This window comes from Chiloscyllium punctatum, chromosome 11, assembly GCF_047496795.1.
Source record: "Chiloscyllium punctatum isolate Juve2018m chromosome 11, sChiPun1.3, whole genome shotgun sequence".
NCBI lineage: Eukaryota > Metazoa > Chordata > Chondrichthyes > Orectolobiformes > Hemiscylliidae > Chiloscyllium > Chiloscyllium punctatum.
The window spans coordinates 9,302,557-9,323,186 of NC_092749.1; the positions used below are offsets into that span (position 1 = coordinate 9,302,557).

General features: G+C 43.8%; 1 protein-coding gene across 8 annotated transcripts in view; it reads right to left on the reverse strand.

The window, feature by feature from the left end:
- Positions 1-364: 364 nt before the first annotated feature.
- The window catches only part of LOC140482712 (uncharacterized), a 50,089-nt gene continuing 29,823 nt past the window's right edge, over positions 365-20,630 (reverse strand). For 6 of the 8 annotated variants that reach the window (XR_011961778.1, XM_072580259.1, XM_072580256.1 and 3 more), the window contains one exon: positions 11,071-16,744. The gene's annotated coding sequence lies outside the window, so the exon portion shown is untranslated. Of the gene's footprint in view, positions 6,059-11,070; positions 16,745-20,630 lie in introns of those variants that run through there. The other 2 variants (XM_072580255.1, XM_072580254.1) reach the window with 2 other exon arrangements.

Sequence of the window (20,630 nt, forward strand, 5' to 3'; positions counted from 1 at the left end):
AGGGAATAGAGGGATACAGACCATGTGCAGGCAGATGGGATTAGTTTCAAATGGCATCATGGTTGGCACATGCATGGTGGACTGAAGGATCTATTTCTGTGGGGTATTGTTCCACACTCGATGTTCAAAGGTGTTCTATGGCCTGCCTATAGTGAAGACTGGGTGAGTGGCTATGGAAGGCATATGGAACATGGCTGATCTGTGGGGAGCAACATCACTGAATAACATCGTAAAACCTGGAGTCCATTTTAACTTTAATTTCAAGACCTAAGTCAATGACAATTGTAGAATGGGTTGATGATTTGGAGGTGCTGATATTGGACTGGGGTGTTTTTAACAAAGTTAAAAATCACACAACACCAGGTTATAGTCCAACAGGTTTATTTAGAATCACTAGCTTTCATAGCGCTGCTCCTTCATCAGGTGGTTGTAGAGTATGAGTTGAGAGTGAGTGGAGCATGGATTAAGAGAGATTCTGTTAAAAGGGACACTTGATTCTGACTCACTGCCAGTCTCAGTGAGATACACTGAGGGTTTCTTTTCAAGGTTCATTGACTTTATTAGGTTAACCACAATAAGTGAAAAAATATGTAATTTAACAGAGGCGGGTGGTAAATGGTTAGTTCAGAGTCAAAAAGTATGGTACTGGAAAAGCACAGCCGGACAGGTAGCATCCGAGGAGCAGGAGAACCAACGTTTTGAGCATAAGCTCTTCATTAGCAATATAAGTTCACGTTGAAATATGGCTTATGAGACCTGGCTGATAACAGTGCTGCATCTTGTGGTGCATTCTCTTGATCGGTGGTCCATCTTCTTTCCTCTTGCTGCTGATTAACACTTGCTCTCAGCTATCTCTGTGCATGGCCAATGGTCTGACTGAGTCCTGATTGGTCCAGGCACCTGGTGATTGATCACTACCTATTAGGTCAGGTGATATCGGATCTCTGTTCTGATCATTTCCTCCGATCTTCAGGACCTGTTCTGAAGACGTCAGTCACTTGTGATATTGTCCATCCTCATTGTGACCTGTTCTGGTCTATTATTAAATAGTTTTCTCCTGAGATAGCAGAACACTTTGCCACATATTCAGTGTCCATTTATTTCATATAAGAGAGTGCATGATGTCAAGTATCTTGAGGTTCATCATGCCATTTGTCTGTCTGATGTCTGTGCTCTAGGACTCACGTGGAGGCAGGTGCTAGTTGAAGGACCATTTGTCACTGTGCAGTTTTATCATGGCCACTGCAGCTTGCAACAAGGCAATTAATTTTAACAAGTGACACACATCCTGAAACTGATAGCAAAATTAAAGAGTGGAATTTTACCCTCCCTGGTGGTGGAGAGAAATGGAAAATAGTTGGCTCTGGAGAGAGACATGTCCACTTCCTGTCAATTCCTGTCACCTCTGTTGAGAAAGAAGGTTCAGTAATAGGGTGGGATGCTGTTTAAAGGGTCAGTGCAATCTCGATGGGCTGAATAGCCACATCTGCCGAGTAGGGATTCTCTGGATTCTAAGATCCATGTGCGATTTTCACGACTTGGCATCAATGGAAGTCCTTAAGTGTTCAATTAATGGCCTTGTTAAGAGCCTTAACTTGTCAGCTCCACAATTACCTCAAGCAGGCGAGAAAGTGGGTAGTCTCCCGGAAGCCAGGGTGACCTACCTGCCCAGGTTTGGGAGGGTGATGGGCCGAGCCAACCTCCAATCACCCCAATCTGGCGGTAATCAGAGGCATAGATGAGGGGGTAAGGGAGTAGCATCTGACAGCCAATCCCTCCGCTCTGGCCTCTGAGCCCCCTGTCCCCATGACCCCAATGTGTGAGATGAAGGAAAATATGACATACCTTTCTGCAGCTCAATCTTCTCCCAGTAGGCGTAGGCTGATGGTCCTCAGATTGGCTGGCAGCGTGTGGCAACATGACATGGCAGTGTTGAGGCACCTGATAGGCTGAAAAATGTGTCTTCAAGCTTTCAATAAACCGAGTGCATTGGTGGACATGTGATCTGGTGAGTTAGCTCACTGATGGGGTTAGTATGTTCGTCACCATCTAACACCCTCAACTCCACACTTGGTCAAAAAAAATGAGGGAGTAACTTCTCCACAAAGTCGGTACAAAACCAGTCAAAAAAAAAGTATCAGTGTTTTAAAATTGAGATTCGAGGATGGCATGGTAAAATACAACATGGTACATTCAATTGATGTGTATTTATAACTACAAAACAGCTCTTAAGTCTTCACGAAGTAAAACATTTAATTGCCCTCCCAGGTAATTTGAAAGAGAAGTGACTTCCCTTCCGGAATTACGTGTAAAACTAATTGAGGACATCAGATTGGGGTCTTTGTATTGATTCACATGATGGGCCTATGTGTACAAATTATTAAGGGCCAATTGCTAAGGATGGTCATGCTTAATCCAGACTGGATCCATTCAACTGTGATCACTTCGCAATAGTCAGCAAGTTTAGCGTCCCATAGACCCATGGCTACATGAAATATAGTAACATAAAAAAATAGGAGCGGTTGCAAACCATTCAGTCATTCAAATCTGCTCCCATTCAATACAATCATGGCTGATCATCCAACTCAGTATCCTGTTCCTACTTTGTCCCCATATCCTTTGAGTCCTGAAACTTGAAAGGGTCAGAAAAGATTTACAAGGATGTTGCCAGGGTTGGAGGGTTTGAGCTACAGGGAGAGGCTGAATAGGATGGGGCTGTTTTCCCTGGAGCGTCAGAGGCTGAGGGGTGACCTTATAGAGGTTTATCAAATCACGAGGGGCATGGATAGGATAAATAGACAAAGTCTTTTTCCTGGGGCCAGGGAGTCCAGAACTAGAGGGCATAGGTTTTGGATGAGAGGAGAAGGATATAAAAGGGACCAAAGGACAACTTTTTCACACAGAGGTGCACGTATGGAATGAGCTGCCAAAGGAAATGGTGGACGCTGGTACAAATACAACATTTAAAAGGCATCTGGATGGGTATGTGAATAGGACGAATTTAGAGAATTATAGGCCAAGTGTTGATAAATGTGACTGGATTAATTTAGGATATCTGGTTGGCATGGACGGGTTGGACTAAAGGGTCTGTTTCCGTGCTGTACAACTCTATGACTCTATGATTCTATAACTACATTTAGCCCATCAATGTTTTGGCTGCTTTCTGTGGCAGTGAATTCCACAGGCTCACCACTCTCTAGGTGAAGAAATCTCTCCGTATTTCAGTCATAAATTGTTTACCCAGTATCGTTAGATTCTAACCCCTGGTTCTGGACTCCCCAGTTATTTGGAACGTTCTTCCTGTTTTTATCCTGTCTAATCCTGTTAAATCAATCCTAGTTTTTTGGGATACTGATTAAAGTGCACTGTCCAAATCTGATTACAATTAAACAGAATCTCATCTTGTGTTACTTGATCAATACACTTACATTACTTGACCGTTGCACATAGTTAAATGAAAAGCAACTTATTAAAGCTGAGCTTTCCTACCACAGTGCTGGTTGATTATCTCAAATGCGCTCAATAAATACATTTTCCTTTTGCCTCGAAGGGCTTGCAGTGGGACAATCACATTCTCCCGATGGTCAGACTGGGATACAGCTCATGCTGTGGTTATTGTTTCTTTTATACACTCATGGGGTGTGGGCATTGCTAGCTGGGCCAGCATTTATTGCCCATCCCTAGTTGCCCCTTGAGAAGGTGGTGATGAGCTGCCTTCTTGAACCATTGGAGTCCATGAGCTGTGGGTAGACCCATAATGTCCTGAAGGAGGGAATTCCAGGATTTTGACCCAACAGCACTGAAGGAACGGTGATGTAATTCCAAGTCAAGGTGGTGAGTGACTTGGAGGGGAATATGCAGGTGGTGGTGTTCTCATGTATCTGCTGCTCTTGTCCTTCTAGGTGGAAGTGGTTGTGAATTTGGAAAGTGTTATCTATGGTTCTTTGGTGAAGTTCTGCAGTCCATCTTATAGATAGTACACACTGCTGCTACTGTGTGTCGGGAGTAGATGTTTGTGGATCTCATGCCAATCAAGCCAGCTGTATTATCCTGGATGGTGTCAAGCTTCTTGAGTGTTTGTTAGAGCTGCCCCCATCCAGGTAAGTGAGGGGTATTCCATCACACTCCTGACTTGTGCCTTGGAGACGATGTTGAAGGTACAAATCTGTTGTGGAAGCTTGAATGGACAATGTAGAGCAGACATTGGAAGTTCTTCTATCAGTTTCAGTCAGTGTTACAGACACATTCAAGGCAAGAACCACCTTCCTGGAACACTTTGAAGTCTGTTTTTTTAGATAAAATGCTTTATAAAACTCAGTGCAAGGAAAGCACTGGTTGGTCACTACAACAGATGAAAGACATGTTCCCTGGAACCGGGTAGTTTCAGGGAGAACACACACACAAGTATCCTTTGTGTGCCATCCACAAGCTTCAAATGAAGACAAAATAAATATTAGTATTGTACGTCTAGGAGAGGTCTTTGGCTTTTTGGATAGAATCAAAGTCCAATGTTTTGTTTGTTTACTTGATTTGCAACTGTGCAGAACTGAACTGTTTTTGTGACAATGTATATGTGCAGAGAGACGTTTTTATGAATAAGGTATACTTTTGAAATTTAAAAAGAGATAAACTACTGCAGATGCTGGAAATCTGAAACAAACACAGAGAAAGCTGGAGAAACTCAGCAGGTCAGGCAGCGTCTGTGGCGATAGAAACAGAGTTAATGTTTGGGTCTGGTATGATTTTTCTACAGAACCCTAATGAGGAATCATACAGGGTTTGAAGCATTAATTCTGTTTCTCTCACTGCAGATGCTGCCCGACCTGCTGAGTTTCACAAACTTCACATCCTGAATTTCCGATCTTGGCTTTGCAGCTTCAAAGGTTACATGAGAAAAAACGGTCAGCCTGGTGTGGACCGTGAGGTGGTAATTGGCTGGGACTGGGCCCATTGTACAATACAAATCCTGAAGAAGGAAAATGGTCAGGGACAAGCTCAGAAAACCAACAAACCTTCCCAACGCTGAAGGGAGGAAATGTAGAAAAGTCCTTTGTGAACAAAATAGCCTGAAATTGCTTGCACATCATTCACTCCTCAATAAGCCCATGTGGATGTGTGCAGGCACCAGGAATTAGCAGGTACACCAATCCCATCTTGTTTATTCCATTCTCCATAGTAACCAAGAGTATCTTTATGTGCCCAGAGTTCATGGGGTAATACAACCAGCAGAAAGTTACCAGAACAAGTTAGATTGCTTCTTACTTTCAACAGAAGCTTGGCTCAGGAACTATTACTAACACTTGGGCTGTTCTCTAATGAGCTCAAATGTTTTCTTCATTTCTATTCATAAGTTGTTTGCTTTTTCATTCACAGATTGTAACAAAGGTGTATCATTTGATGAAATTTCAATCTATAGGGAACTTACAGGGAATTAATCATTGTCCTGGAAATGTGAATTTTGAAATGTACTTTTTTATTCACTCATGGATCACAGGTATCACTGGTTGGACCAGTATTTACCGCCTGTCTCTAGTTACCCCTTCAGACGGTAATGGTAAGCTGCCTTCTTGAACTGCTGCTGTCCATCTGCTGTAGGGATGCCACTTAGGGAGGGAATTCCAGGATTTCAACCCAGCGACAGTGAATGAACAGCAATATATTTCCAAGTTAGGATGATGATCGGCTCGGAGGGGAACTTGCAGGGGATGGTGTTCCCATGTATCTGCTGTGCTTGCCCTTCTCGATAGAAGTAGTCATGGGTTTAGAAGGTGCTTAGAATCTTTGATGAATTTCTGTAGTGTACCTTGTAGATAGTACACACTGCTGCGACTGAGCATTGGCAGTGGGGTGAGTGGAGGCTTGTTGATGCGATACCAATCAAGCGTCCTGGATGGTATCAGTGTTGTTCAGTGTAGATTATAAGGTTGTAGACTGATCTTCTGGAGCAGATCTCAATCACCGTCTGGAGGTCAGGGTGATATTTTCGAATCAGTTCTATTTTCTCAAGAACTTAGTCGGTGAGTGTTGTTTTCTTTCGGATTGCCAGTGGATTAGCGAACTGAAAAGAAAGGAACAGAGAATCGCATTCACATAGTGCCTTTGATGGTTCAGGGCGGCACAGCTTGTAATTTGGATACACAGGGACCTCACAAAGAGCAATGTGATGATGACCAAATACCCTGAATTGTGGATATCTTTTACAATATTATCCATGACATGGTAAAAAAAACACCTCGCTTCTTTCCTTCTTCCATTGGACCATAGAATCATTGAAGAATTGTTGAATCACACAGTACAAAAGAGACCCACTGAGTCTTCACTACCTATTCTGGGACCCTGGCCTTTAGTGTTATAACACTTCAAGTGCTTATCTAAATTCTGTTTAGAGGTTGTGTGATTTCCTACCCCAACTACCCACTATTTAAGGGCATTGTAGCATGTTGTGACTCTGACAGCTCTCAGACGTTCCTTCCCATTCTCTGTAAATCTGCACATTCTTCCTGTCACCATCTGCTGAGGTGGGATTTGAACCCCTGTCCTGAGAGTATTAGCCTGGTGTCTAGATTACTCTAAGGTACCACCTATTCTCCTCCAGTCTCCATTGGATCTGTGGTTGGGCTCAGCATTCAGGAGAGTCACAATCACGAGAGGGAAATGATTGTGGAGAGTCCCTGTAATCTCCTTGGATCCTGCAGTATCGTTATTTATGAACTCCCCGCCCATCAGCTTCCAGTGGATGTGGAACTGCTTCACAGAATTCTCAGTAAAAGTTAGCATTTTTATTTACAATTTCCATTGCGTTACTCCCCCTTTACGCTGAGAATTGGGACCAGAGTGAGATTAACAGTTAGGCCTCTCCTCAGCAGAAGCTCAAATTTGTTGTACCACTTTACAGACATACCATGGGCACAAAGAAGTGAAGTCAAATCTGACCTAACCTTGGTTCTGATTGCTGTTCAGGCATCTGGTGACTGTACAAAACAGACATTAGCCGCTTGTAGATGCTGATACCGGTATAACGAGCTTCACTTGAAGCTGGGACCTTTCCCTCATTACAGCCTGAGGCCTAGGCCTGGTCTGCTCAGGGTCGCTAAATGTGGTCTAGTCAATGAAGGAAATTTCACTGGAGCTTCAAGGGAGGGCAGGGTCATCTGCAGTACTTTCGATTGTTGCTATTTGGCTGTAAATAAAAAGGTTGCATTTCTGTAGCACCTTTCATCAGCACAGGACATTGAAAGGTGCTTTACAGCCAGTGAAATCCTTTTTTGAAATGCAGTTACAGTTATAGTGGATTGTACAGAACACAACCTTACGAAGAGCAGTGTAGTGACCACGTACTTTGTGATGAAACTCAGCAGATCTGGCAGCACCTGTGGAGAGAAAAGTGTGATTTTCTGAGTCTAGTGACCCTTCTATTTTTGTGTGTTTCAGATCTCCAGCATCCACATTTCTTTGTTTTATTTTACATACTTTTAATGTTGGTTGAAGAATATATATTGAACAGACACCATAAAGTTCTAGAGGTCTATAGCACAGAAAAAGGTTCTTCAGCTGATTGAGTCTGTGCTGGTCAAATACAAGCACCTGAGTATTTGAATCCCATTTTCCAGTTTTTCACCCATTGTGCTGTATGCTTTGATACCATGGGTGTAGATCCATGGAGAGCTCCCACATTATTCTTTGAAATAGAGGCATGAGATATTTCATATCCACCAAAGATATTATGTCTTGAATTATAGTGTCCCATTCAAAACTTTCAGATGTGGCGGCACAATGGTTCGGTGGTTAGCACTGCTGCCTCACAGTGCCAGGACTGTCTGTGTGGAGTTTGCACATTCTCCCTGTGTCAGCGTGGGTTTCCTCTGGGTGCTCCAGTTTCCTCGCAGAGTCCAAGGATGTGTAGGTACATGAATTGGCCAATGGAAATGGGAGAGAGGTGTGATGCTCTTTTGCAGGGTGGTGTGGATTCGATGGACCAAATGGCCTGCTTCCACAGTGTACGGAGTCTTTGATTCAATGCAGTACTCCGTGACAACTGCATGGGGATTATGAACTTAATTCTCTGATATGGGGAATTAGGCAACAATTCTTACAAGCTCTCCCATTTATAGTCATTGCATGATAGGCTGCATTTCTGTCAGCTGGTTTGCAGGAATAAATATTTATGCACAGCACACGAGTGTGAGAAACTTCATAAAATAACACACAGCCAACGAACAGGTTTGTAAATTACAGCAGGATCTCTCTGTGGAGCAGTCAAAGGTGTCCATACTGCTTCTTAAAACTGTTAACACCTTGACCATTCATTGTTCAATCTTGCTGTCTTCCCAGTACTTTTATTTCACACTCTCTGCATTTAGATTTGACAATTTAAAGATTTGAAAAGGGTGATTAATAAAAGCTGATTAACACAGCTATCTCTCTCTCTCTCTCTCTGTCTCTCTCTCTCTCTCTCTCTCTCTCTCTCTCTGAGGGACAACATCAGTTAAAAGTCTAAATGGAATTCAGCCACTAAAGTGTCAGGGAAGTGGAATTATCTGAGCTTCTTTAGGGAGAAAAGGATTTGGTGGAGATTTCCCCAGAGCGCTAACTAACAAAAAAGTAAACAACATGTTCGAAATGAGGTATACAATCTGGTTACATAGCATCCTGGCTGCATTGGGATTTAATTGTGTTGAGCTGTCCAAACCACATTACACCTGTGTGTTTGTTGCTGCTGCTTGTTTTTCAGTGACATGTCTGACATCATCAGCCAGGGGCTGCGCCCACGCCTTTATCTCTTCAGCTACACTTTAACAGTTCCTTTGTACTGAACAGTCTACTAACCTCAGTCTCAAATGTACTCAGTGACTCAGCGTCCACACCTCTCTGCGATAGAAAATTCTCAAGATCAACAAACCCTTTCAGAGGAAAAATTTCTTATACGTTTATCTTAAATGGTCACCTCCTATCTTCTGATGCCATGACCTCACCAGCTCACCCCGCCATTATGTTCTAGATTTAGGATGAAAAGTGTCTCGGCATCTATCCTGTCAACACCCTGTAAGAAATTCTTATGTTTCAATGTGGTCACCTCTTTGAAACTCCAGCCATTATAAACTTGATGTTATGAGCTGTTGATGCAGGGTGTGGTGGAGGGAGATGGTGAGAGGAGAGCAGAAGGGAGGGCTAGAATGAATAAGGGTGGTCCACCAGTTCCTGAAAAGCTGCTGGAAGGTAGTGGGGGCTGTGTGATTGGAAGACGGGGCGGTGGTAGTCTGGAGAACGGACCTCCAAGCCACAGAGGCTGACACCAACTCTCCGACACCACATCCTACCTCCGCCTTGCCCGAGATCCCACCGCAACCCATCAGGCCAAAATCACTGGCACAGTCAGTGACCCCAATGCCTCCAATGATCTCCCCATCACCACCTCCAAACTCATAGTCCCCCAGCTCCACACTGCCCCATTCTACCTGCTCCCCAAGATTAACAAGCACAACTACCCCAGCTGACCAATCATCTCTGCATGCTCCTGCCCCACCAACATCCACGACACCAACCACACTCTCCATCTCTTCAGCAACTTCCGGTTCCCCGGCCCCAAGCGCTTTATCTTGACTATGGACATGCAGTCCTTACACACATCCATACCCCACAAGGACGGTCTCCAGGCCCTCCACTTCTTCCTCTCCAACAGACGCATTCAGTTCCCCTCTACCAATACCCTCCTCCACCTCACTGAACTGGTCCTCACCCTCAACAATTTTTCCTTTAACTCCTCCCATTATCCAGGGGGTGGCCATGGGCACCCGGATGGGCCTCAGATACGCCCGCCTCTTTGTTGGCCATACTGAACAGTCCCTCTTTAGTACCGACACAGGTGGTGTGGCCCAACCCTTCAGCCGTTACATCGGTGACTGCATCGGTGCAGCATCCCACACCCAGGTTGAACTGGAGAAGTTCACTGACTTCGCCCACAACTTCCACCCCGCCCTCAAATTCACTCGGACACCTCCCTCCCCTTTCTTGACCTCACCATTTCAATCTCCGGCGACAGTCTCCAGGCGGATGTTAACTACAAACCCACAGACTCCCAGAGCTATCTGGATTACACCTCCCCCCACCCAATATCTTGCAAGAACTCCATCCCCTCCTCCACCTCTGCCTCATCTGCTCAGACGAGGAGACATTCCATTTGTGAGCATCCCAAATTTTCCTCCCTCTGTCATCCAAATAGCCCTCTGCCACACTACCTCCATTCCACTGCTCTAAACCACTCCTCCCCCCAACGCCAAAGACAGAGTCCCCCTGGTCTTCACCTACCACCTGACCAGTCTCCGCATCCAACGCACCATTCTTAAACACTTCCACAACTCCAACCAGCCCCCATCACCAAGAACATCTTCCCCTCCCCCACCCCTCTCTGCCTTCCACAGGACCATTCCCTTTGACAGTTTTGGTTTACACCACTCTCTCCACCAACACCCCCGAACCCCCAGGTACCTTCCCCTGCAACTGGAAAAGATGCAAAACCTGCTGGCACACCACCCCCCTCACCTCCATCCAGGGCCCCAAATAGCCCTTCAGGTGAGACAGAGGTTCACCTGCCTCTCCTCCAACCTAGTTTACTGCATCAGGTGCTCCCGGTGTGGTCTTCTCTACATCGGGGAGATCTCATGTGAACGTAAGAAATGGTTCATCGAGCATTTCAGCCAGGTCTACAGGGGCCAACTGGACCTCCCAGTCACCGCCCATTTCCCACGCCCTTTTCTACAAAACCATCCTTGGCCTCCTCCATTGCCAAAACTCCCAAACTGGAGAACTAGCAACTCATCTTCCACCTGGGAGCCTACAGCCCGGAGGACTCAACATTGAGTTCTCCAATTTCAAATAACTTCCCTCCCCATTCCCCGAATTCCTTCCCAGCCTCTCCCCCTCCCTTCCACTGCTCCCAGCCACCTACCGAATTAATTCCTCCCACTGACCAACAGCTTGTGCCCTCTACTGTCTTCACCTATCCCCACTTCACCATCCTGCCCCTGCCACCCCTTGTATCTGCAGTTCCCCCCACGCCCACCCCCAGTCCTGAAGAAGGGTTATACCTGAAACATCAAATTCTCCACCTCCTGATGCGGCCTGGCTTGTTGTGTTCTTCCAGCCTCCTGCCTGTCTCCTTTGGATTAAAGAAAGTCCATTCAGTTCAGTATGTGCTTTTCATGATCTAAGGTTGTCCTGAAGTATTTTACAGTATTTCTGAATGGAGTCCCTGCTGTAATTTAGCAGATTCAGAGTTAACTCATTCACAGTACGATCCCAAATAATACTGTGATAATCAGGATAATCTGTTGCTGACTGAGGATTAAATATCTAACTTATCGTCCATTCTTCGACTAGTTCAAATGGAAATTTTAAAACCAGTTCAGAGTACAGAGATTCCCTGAGAGGGGTCTCAGTTCTGTGCCTCAATTGATAGCACCTCGGTATTGACCTGTATCGAGAGTGTGGTGCTGGAAAAGCACAGCAGGTCAGGCAGCATCCAAGGAGCAGGAGAGTCCACATTTTGGGCAAAAGCCCTTCATCAGGAATGTTCTGTGTGACAGCCTTAGTTTATGTGTCTAAGTGTTCTGCTTGGGACTTGACCCCATGGCCTGACCCGGAAGTGGTCCTGAGGCACGGCTGACCTCACTAACACCATAGTGTGAAGCAAACAGCCACAGTGCTGAAGGGAGCTCCATATCAGCTTGAGGGGTAAGGCAGGCATGTGTGAGACAATGAATTCCTCAGGTCTGGTCACGGCTTCCTTATACATCCCCTCTCCTTAGCGTAGGTGTGAAAGCTGCAGACTTACATCGACCTCCACATACAGTACTGGTATCCATGGCTGCAAACCTGATGCACCTTTCCAGATCAGGGTGTGTGGGTAGGAAGTACACACTCCTGCTCTTCCTCCAGGGGAAGACAGTGTAATTGAAGGCTGACTCAGACACTCTTCAATCGCTATGGGGCCGGTGAAGAATCAATCCATCCTTCACACTTCACCTGAAGGCATCATATTGCAGCATCTATTGTGCTCTGATTTTTACTTCATTCTTTGGCTCCGACACTTGTTCTGCACAGACAGGTTGAGAAGGGCTGGCCTTACTCCTGCGCAGGGTTATGAAAACTATTCATTGGTTTGGGCTGATGAAGCTGATTTTGTGCACAAAGTTTAAATCCTTTGTTCTCCTTCATTCTCATTCTACCTTTTATTAAATAAAAGTCAAATCTTGTGATGTAGTCACCACCGACAAAGCCAGCATTTATTGCCGGTTCCTAGTTGTCCTTGAGAAGGTGGTGGTGAGCTGCCTTCTTGAACCTCTGCAGTCCATGTGCTGTAAGTAGACCTACAATGTCCTTCGGGAGGGAATTCCAGGATTTTGACCCAGCGACAGTGAAGGAACGATGATATATTTCCAAGTCAGGATAGTGGAGGGTAACCTGCAGAAGGGACTGTTCCCATGTGTCTGCTGCCCTTGAGGGTGTGGGAATGAAAGGTGCAGTGTAAGTCCTGCTGCCCCTGTGTGTCAGTGGAGAAGGGAGTGAATGTTTAAAGGGGTGGATGGGGTGCTGATCCAATGGCCTGCTTTGTCCTGCATGGTCTTTGGTTTCCTGAGTGTCATTAAAGCTTCACTGATCCAGGCAAGTGGTGGAACCTCCTTCATCATTGACAAAAAGACTTCAATAAAATGATTGTTCTTCAACTTGTCTTGGATGTTCAGAACATGGAATGTGTTGGTGCATTCACTTCTCAAATTATGAATGAGAGGCTGCTCGGTAAAACCATGGAAGTTTTGATGAGCAATGAAGTGAAGAGGCATTCCTATTGGATAGTGATTTACATGGGTTCCTAAGGACTGTTAGACCACCAGTAATAAGGGCTAGGTGTGGAAAGAGGCCATTCAGCCCATCAGGTTTTCTCTATCATTCACTGAGATTATAGCTGATCTGATAATCCTCAATCCCACTTTCCTGCCTTTTCCCTTTCACCATTGATTCCCTTACTGTTTAAACAACTCTCTAGCTCAGTCTTAAATGTAACCAGTGAGGCATCAAGCATTATTATCCAAATGGAGCCAACATGCTCATTAGACATTTGCAATGCAAAGTCAAGCCTCAAACCAAAATTAAGTCAATATGGTGCAGAGTTACTGGATCCACAATTCAGAAACACTCTTTCTAAACAGAATTCTTCGGCTAATTCTCAGGAATCCACTATTGGTTTCATGAAGTCAAAAGCTGCATCAATGATTAACACAGTGTTATTCCAACCATTGCGACCTTCGTAAGAGAACGATTGGGCTATGAATCAGGCAGTTCATTCATTTTAATGGCCAGTAAGGTCATTCTTTTATCTCGGTGGAATATTTGCTAAATATGCTGCTCGCAGCTCATGACAGAACATTAACAAGATGCCAACATTTATTTTTATCACACCAACAGGCTCTCCTAGTTTTGATCGTTTCCATGGCAACTCTGAGATTTCATCTGTCATTGAGTATCTCGATATGAGCTGTTGTTACCCAGCCGACGTTCACAGAGCTAAAGTTAATATTTTAAATCCAAACATCATTAGTTTTTCATTCCTGAACCAACTAGGAAGTTCGTACTCAGATTTTTATATTTTTCGTATAAGGCCAGGAACCATATTTTTAATGTAAAACCTCTCTTGTATTCCATAGATAAGGTACGGATGGGGGATTCATTATCTCTTACACATTGACAGACCTGAATATGTGCACGTACATGGTCTCTATACATCAATCTGGTCTCAATAGATCACTCTGGTCTCTGTACATCACTCTGTTCTCCATTTGCTCTGGTCCCTGATCATCACTCTGATCTCCATACAGAACTCAGTATCTAAGTCAATGCTATCCAACTGTATATCCATTTCCTGCTGCGTTTTCACTCCATTTTAAGACTAGGAAAGTGAAATTTGAGTTGTTTTCCATATTTTGTGTATCCGGTGTCGTGAATTGAGGACATTCTGGGTAGCTTCACTGCAAGGTTTATTTACTAAACCTGTCACAGATTGCCTCAAAAACTGGACCTTGGACTCACCGTCAGTAAATTGGTTTTCAATGTTGTGCATCTCCTTTCACCTTGGCCATCTGGTCTCTGTCCCAAGAGTTACCCTGCATCACATCGCAGACAACGATGGAGCAGTGACCTGGGCCTCTCACCAAATGTTGCTGACTTGAAATAGTCATCAAAACAGATTTGCTTAGTCTTTGGACCCAATCCAAAGTCTCTGCTCTGGTCTCTGAAGTGGATGTATTACAGAGATGCCCAACATCCTGATCCAATGCTATTCACTATCAAAATCCTCAGATACTGTAATCTCTCTCAATTCTGAAAGGACAAGGCTTTATTCCTATTAATGAATCCTTAGTGGTGGATAACACAGACAGTGCTAGGAATTTTAATGTTCCTACTATCTAATTTCCCAATTCTTTGACACCTTCTGTCTATGTAATAAGGCTACAAATGGAAGCAGCCCATCTAACAAAAAAGAGACCTATCAACACCTTCCCTTTATTCTTATTGCAAAATCATATGTCTTTGCAATGTTCCAGATCAGGTACAGTGGCAATTAGCTTAAAAAGGTTCTCCATTTATAAAGCACCTATTACAGCAATGCAATGATGTCCAGGTAATGTCTTTGAGATGCTGTTGACGATAAATATTGCCAGACGTGCAAGAGAACTCTCCTGCTGCCTCCCCACCCCCATCTCTTCAAATAGAGCTGAGGATCTTTTATATCCACTTGTAAGATGAGTTATTGTCCAAAAGATGGCATCGACAATAGTGCAGCTCTCACTCAGTTTTGCCCTCAGATGGTCACCAGTTATTATTTAACCCAGTCTGTAAAATTTGACTGGATATTCCACCTGGATTGTGTGCTCAAGATTCTCCGATTCTAAACTGGGAGGGCTCACACACCGTTGAGATTAGAAATTATACTACAAATGTTAACCAGTATTATGTGATGTAGTACTTCTGGTATAAGGTTGGTAACTCAGAATCTTGGGGTACTAATGCTGGGAATTCCATCAGGACAGATCTCAAGTTTGAATTCAGTCAAAAATGCCTTCAAATAAAAACATGGTGTCAGGTAGAACCATTAAAAGAAAATAGATTCACTCAAAATCTGGCAACCCTACCCAGTCTGGACTTAAACATAACTCAGGAATGAGAGGAGATCTAACTGACATCTATAAGATGCTAAAGGGGATTGACAAAGTAGATGTGGAGAGAATGTTTTTCCATGTGGGGCAATCTAGAGTAGTTTTAGGATCAGGAGTAGCAGATTTAAAACAGAAATGAAGAGCAATTACTTCTCACAAAGGGTCATAAATCTGTCAAATTCACTACCTCAGAGTGTGATGGATGCCAGGACCCTGAATAAATTTAAGCAGGCAATAGACAGATTTTTAATTAGTAACGGGTTGAAGCGTTATGGGGAATGGGCAGGAAAATGGAATTGAGGCCAAGGTGAGATCAGCCATGATCATAGTAAATGGTGGAGGGGCTGAATGGCCTACTCCTGCTCTTAGTTCTTAAGTTGTTATAACTCGGGTTCCACACCAAAATAGTTGTATCCCAAGTGTATTCTGCGTATTGTGGGGACACTAAGAGTAAGGAACATAGTTTAAAAATAAGAGGTCTCCTTTCAGACAGATGAATTTAGAAACATATTTATTTCTTTCAAAGGGCCATTAAAGTGTGGAATTATCTTGCCCAGATGGCAATGGAGGCTAGTCTTTAAGCTGCATGGGTTTGATTTTCAATAGGCCAGGGAGTTGAGGGTTATGGGGAGTAGACAGGAAATAATTTTAAGATCACAACTGCACCAGCTCTAATCTTATCAAATGGCTGGGTAGACTCAAAAGATCTGAATAACCCACGACCGCTCCTATGCTCAAGGTCCTAACTGCCTCAGCAAGCTATTTCAGTGACGAGAGTGAGAACAGAATATAAAATGTACCAATGGAAATAACAAGGAGAAAGTGAGGACTGCAGGTGCTGGCGATCAGAGTCGAGAGGGTGGTGCTGGAAAAGCACAGCAGGTCAGGCAGCATCCGAGGAGCAGGGGAATTGACATTTCAGCATTTCCTGATGAAGAGCTTATGCCTGAAACGTCAATTCTCCTGCTCCTCGGATGCTGCCTGACCTGCTGTGCTTTTCCAGCACCATACAAATGGAAATAATGTCAAGTCAGCTGTCTCTCCACCATCCTAGTGAGCATGCCCAGGAAGCATCAGGCTTAAAAACAAAGCAGGATTCCTCCACATTGTCCCCTGTATCAAAACAGTTTGTTCCCAGAACATCCACCATCACAGCAATTGGCCACTCCTCTTTGTCGTCCCATGTCCTAGCGTTCAGAGAGGGTTCTAATGCAGGATTATAGTCACTTACTATCATACAGAGCTGTGGCATTGCTGCTGACAGTTCTGAAAATATCTTCCTGGTCAGAAGGGAGCCCAGGAATTGAATATGGGGAATGATAACACTGAGAAAGCTACTTCAAATAATCAACATGTACAGACTTGTTTAGGCATAATCAGAGGATAATCTGGAGGAGTTGGCAAATTGCACAGAGACGAGAAAACATGATCTAAAGAAAATGACTCCCAGGTAACTGAAGCTGCTCTTTGTTTCTGAGAGTTAGTTGATATCAGATGTTTCCTGTTGTGGGCAGAGCTCATGTAGACAGGATGTTCTGTTGAAACAAAGACCAATTCTCAATTAATGCGTTTTATGCAGTTCATACAGAAAAGGAGAAGAAAGTCTAAAATTATTCAGTAAATCCTTTCAGCACAACGCTGTTTTCTGAAAGGTACTGTGTCAGCTGTTTTGATGGGAATGACCCAATTTAAAGAGCTGGTGGGTTAACATGTGTTCATTTTTAACAGTAACAATTCGACTGGTTGCCTAGAGACAGTCTGCCAGAACAGGAAATCAGTCTCCCTTCTCCCTTCTAAATGTTCCAAGAACAACATTCCAATTTTTCTCAAATGCAGCTATTCTGGCACAAGTCCACAAACTTAGTATGTTGTCAAAACACCCTTTAAACAGATAACACGTGGTCCCCTCACAGAATGAAGGCCATGGAAGAAATGAGTATATTGGAAAAAAACAAATCAAATTATTGCTCCTTATACATTTTTAACTTTTGAAAAAGCCTTGGTGAATATTGTTGCTTCTGCATTGCTGGACAGGGGGCCATTTTGCCATTGTAGCTTTTACCATGTGGGGCTTTGTCTGATTCTTAATGAATATTATTGCCTTGGCTTACAACAGAATAATAACTGGACTCAAAAGTTTAACTCAGGAGGAAAGCTTATGCAAGTTAGGCCCTCAAAAAAAATGCTAGAGAACAGAGAAGGTCAGACTCTGGAGAGACAAGCAGAGATAACCTTTCATCAGTCAAACCAGGAAAAGTTTAACATGTAAGAGATTTTTAAAAACTAACTTTATGCAAACCAGAGCTGGCGTCTCTGGAATTTAATGGTTTAATGATTGAGTTGGTCAAAGTTTTCAAAAATAGTTAAGGGTAACTATTTCTGCTGCATGGTTAAGTGAAGGTCTATGGGGTACTTTATAAATATGTCAGCCAAACACATCAGGAGAAAATGAAACACTTTAAAATACAGAATGGCAGAAATTTGGAGCTATCTTTTCGCAAATGGCAATTGACTCTGGGTGAATTGTTAATTTCAAATCTAAGATTGATGGATATCTAGATAGATGTCATAGATTAGCCATGATCTCATTGAAAGACAGAACAAGCTGAAGAGGCTAAATAAGATGCTCCATTTCTGTTTTGGTATCTTTTAAGTTTTAACTGAAAGAACTACAGATGCTGGAAATCAGAAACAGAAACAGCTGGAGACACTCACCAGGTTTGGACGTATTGTTGGAGAGAGGAACAGAGTTCACGCTTCAGGTCCAGTGACCCTTCTTCATATCCCTGTCTTCGGAAGAAGGGTCACTAGACCCAAAATGTGAACCCTGATATCTGTCTCCTCAAATGTTGCCCATCCTGCTGAGAATTTTCCAGCAGTTTCTGTATCTTTTAACGCTGCCTGATCCTTGCCTGAGATAGATATTTCTCGGTTGGGGGTCTTTGCCCAGTGTAGTCTGGCCCCTGAAGTCCTAATCATGAATCCTCCTTAATCTGTTTACGTAAATACTGCTCAAAAGGAGGTGGAATAGTCAGCATACTTAAACTTACACAATCGCCTGCAGAAATATTCCAGTGTGAGAGCACTGACAGCCTGGTAGTTAACCTTTGAATATGGTCCAAGCAGATAAACACACTGCAGTTGAAAACATGATCAGCAGTGGAAAATATGAATCACTGAAGGAAAAATCTCCAGACAATAATATCTGTTGTTTGAAATAAATTTGACAGTGTTGTCAGAACAAGTCCACTGGCTATAATCATATTGAGTGTCATGCATTTAGCTCTTGATAAGCAAAACCTGTAAAAAGATCACTATTACATTGCATCACTGTGTGCACTGGCCTGAAGATGGCAGAGGTGGTGGGGCTGGTGTGTGTATGTGAAAGGGGGGTGTCATGGGAATCTGAGTTTGGTGGGTTTTCTCCACAGAACAGAGCAACCAGCCTGAGCATGGCATTTGTGTAAACTCTGCTAATCATATTTTATACTGTGAGATAATTCACTTCACAGGAACAGTGGGACATTGTTAATTTTCACTTCCAGATGGCTAGAATTTCCTTTTCATCTCTCTTCCTTGTCTTATGTTGACCTGAGAGAATGAGATCAAAGTTATTCTGGGTGGGGGAGGTGGGCAGATTTGGATAAACTCTCCCACTTGCACTTCAATAATAGCAAGAGGTGAGAAATTCAGAATGATTGTTGTCAGACTACATTACTCTTTGCTCTGTAACGCGTAGTTTGAATTTAAACTGCAACTCCCTGCCTTTACCTTCTCAATTCCTCTTTCATCATTTCAGGCCTGTACGCAGATGATGCCTAGTCTACGTGTCCCAAACTTTCTGGGTATCTCCTGATTATAGACTGACTGGTCAAGAATACAGAACTCTGGGGCAGGACTCAGTTTTCTGAACCAGGAACTGGACAAAGTATCGTAGAATCCCTTCAGTGTGGAAACAGACCATTTGGCCCAACAAGTCCACACTGACCCTCTGAAGAGTACCTCACCCATTCCCCTACACTATTAATCTACATTTCCCCTGACTATTGCACCTAATCTGTACATCCTGAACACAATAGACAATTTAGCATGGCTAACCCACCTAACCTGCACATCTTTGGACAATGGGAGGAAACCCACGCAGACACGGGGAGAATGTGCAAACTCCACACAGACAGTCACCTGAGACTGGATTCAAACCCAGGTCTCTGGTGCTGTGAGGCAGCAGTGCTAACCACTGAGCCACCATGCTACATTACAAAGCTGCTGTGATGTCCTTGCCTCACCTAATGCATAGGAACAGAGAGAGTATCTGAGCCATTAACTCTGTCCCCCTCTCTCTCCACAGATGCTGCCTGACCTGCTGAGCATTTCCAGCATTTTCTGATTTTATTTCAGGTTTGCTTCACCCACAGTATGTTATCTCTGGGTCCGCGGTCTGCACATCAACAAGGATCCACCTGCTTCCCACCATTCTGTGGTTCAAGTTGGATGTATCCAGCTACTATTTATACACAGACTGAGACTGGTCCTAACTGCCTGAAGGTAAAATAACAAAAATCACAAAATCCCAGCAAAGTTCCTATTAAAAGATCCAAAATCTACAGAAGATAGGCATCCTTAGTGGCCAAAGTATTAACACAAACAGAAATTCTTGGAGAAACTCAGCAGGGCTGGCATGATCTGTGGAGAGATAAACAGAGCTAAGCAGGTATGATTCTTAGAAAGCAAAAACATAGGTAATAGGAGCAGGATTAGACTACTTAACCTTTTGAGGCTGGTACACTATTCAATATAATCATGGCTGATCATCCAACTCAGTCCCCTGTTCAAGATTTCTCTCCATACCCTTTGATTCCTTTAGCCCTAAGATTTATATCTATCTCCTTTTTGAAAACATTCGATGCTTTTGCCTCAATCCTTCTGTGGCAGTGAATTCCACAGACTCTGCACTCTCTGGGTGAAGAATTTTCTCTTCATCTTAGCCCAAAATGGCCTACCCTGTATCCTTAGACTGTGACCATCTGGTTCTGGAGTCCCTGGATTTTGGGAACGCTGTCTAGTTCTGATTTTGACTGCTCTCTTGTGTCCCTTGAGTGATCCCATATTTCCAGGACAGCCCGTGGGAGGCTGGGAATCTCCGGGGTGAGTGATTTGGGTGGGGTGGAAGCTGGATGATGATAATGACGTGACTCAATATGAGAAATTATATGCCGTTTAGTGAATTTGATCCACTCCCTCCCCCCAACTATTCTGATTCTAAGACCTCAAAACAACAACCCACCCCCATATCCAACGCTGAGCATGATGCCCTCACTCCAACCTTCTCCACTCTTACATTGACCAGCACCCACACCCCTTGGTCCCCCTGTCCCTTATTTTATTTTCTCCAGGATGGCTCACTTCAGGTAGAGTTTGGAT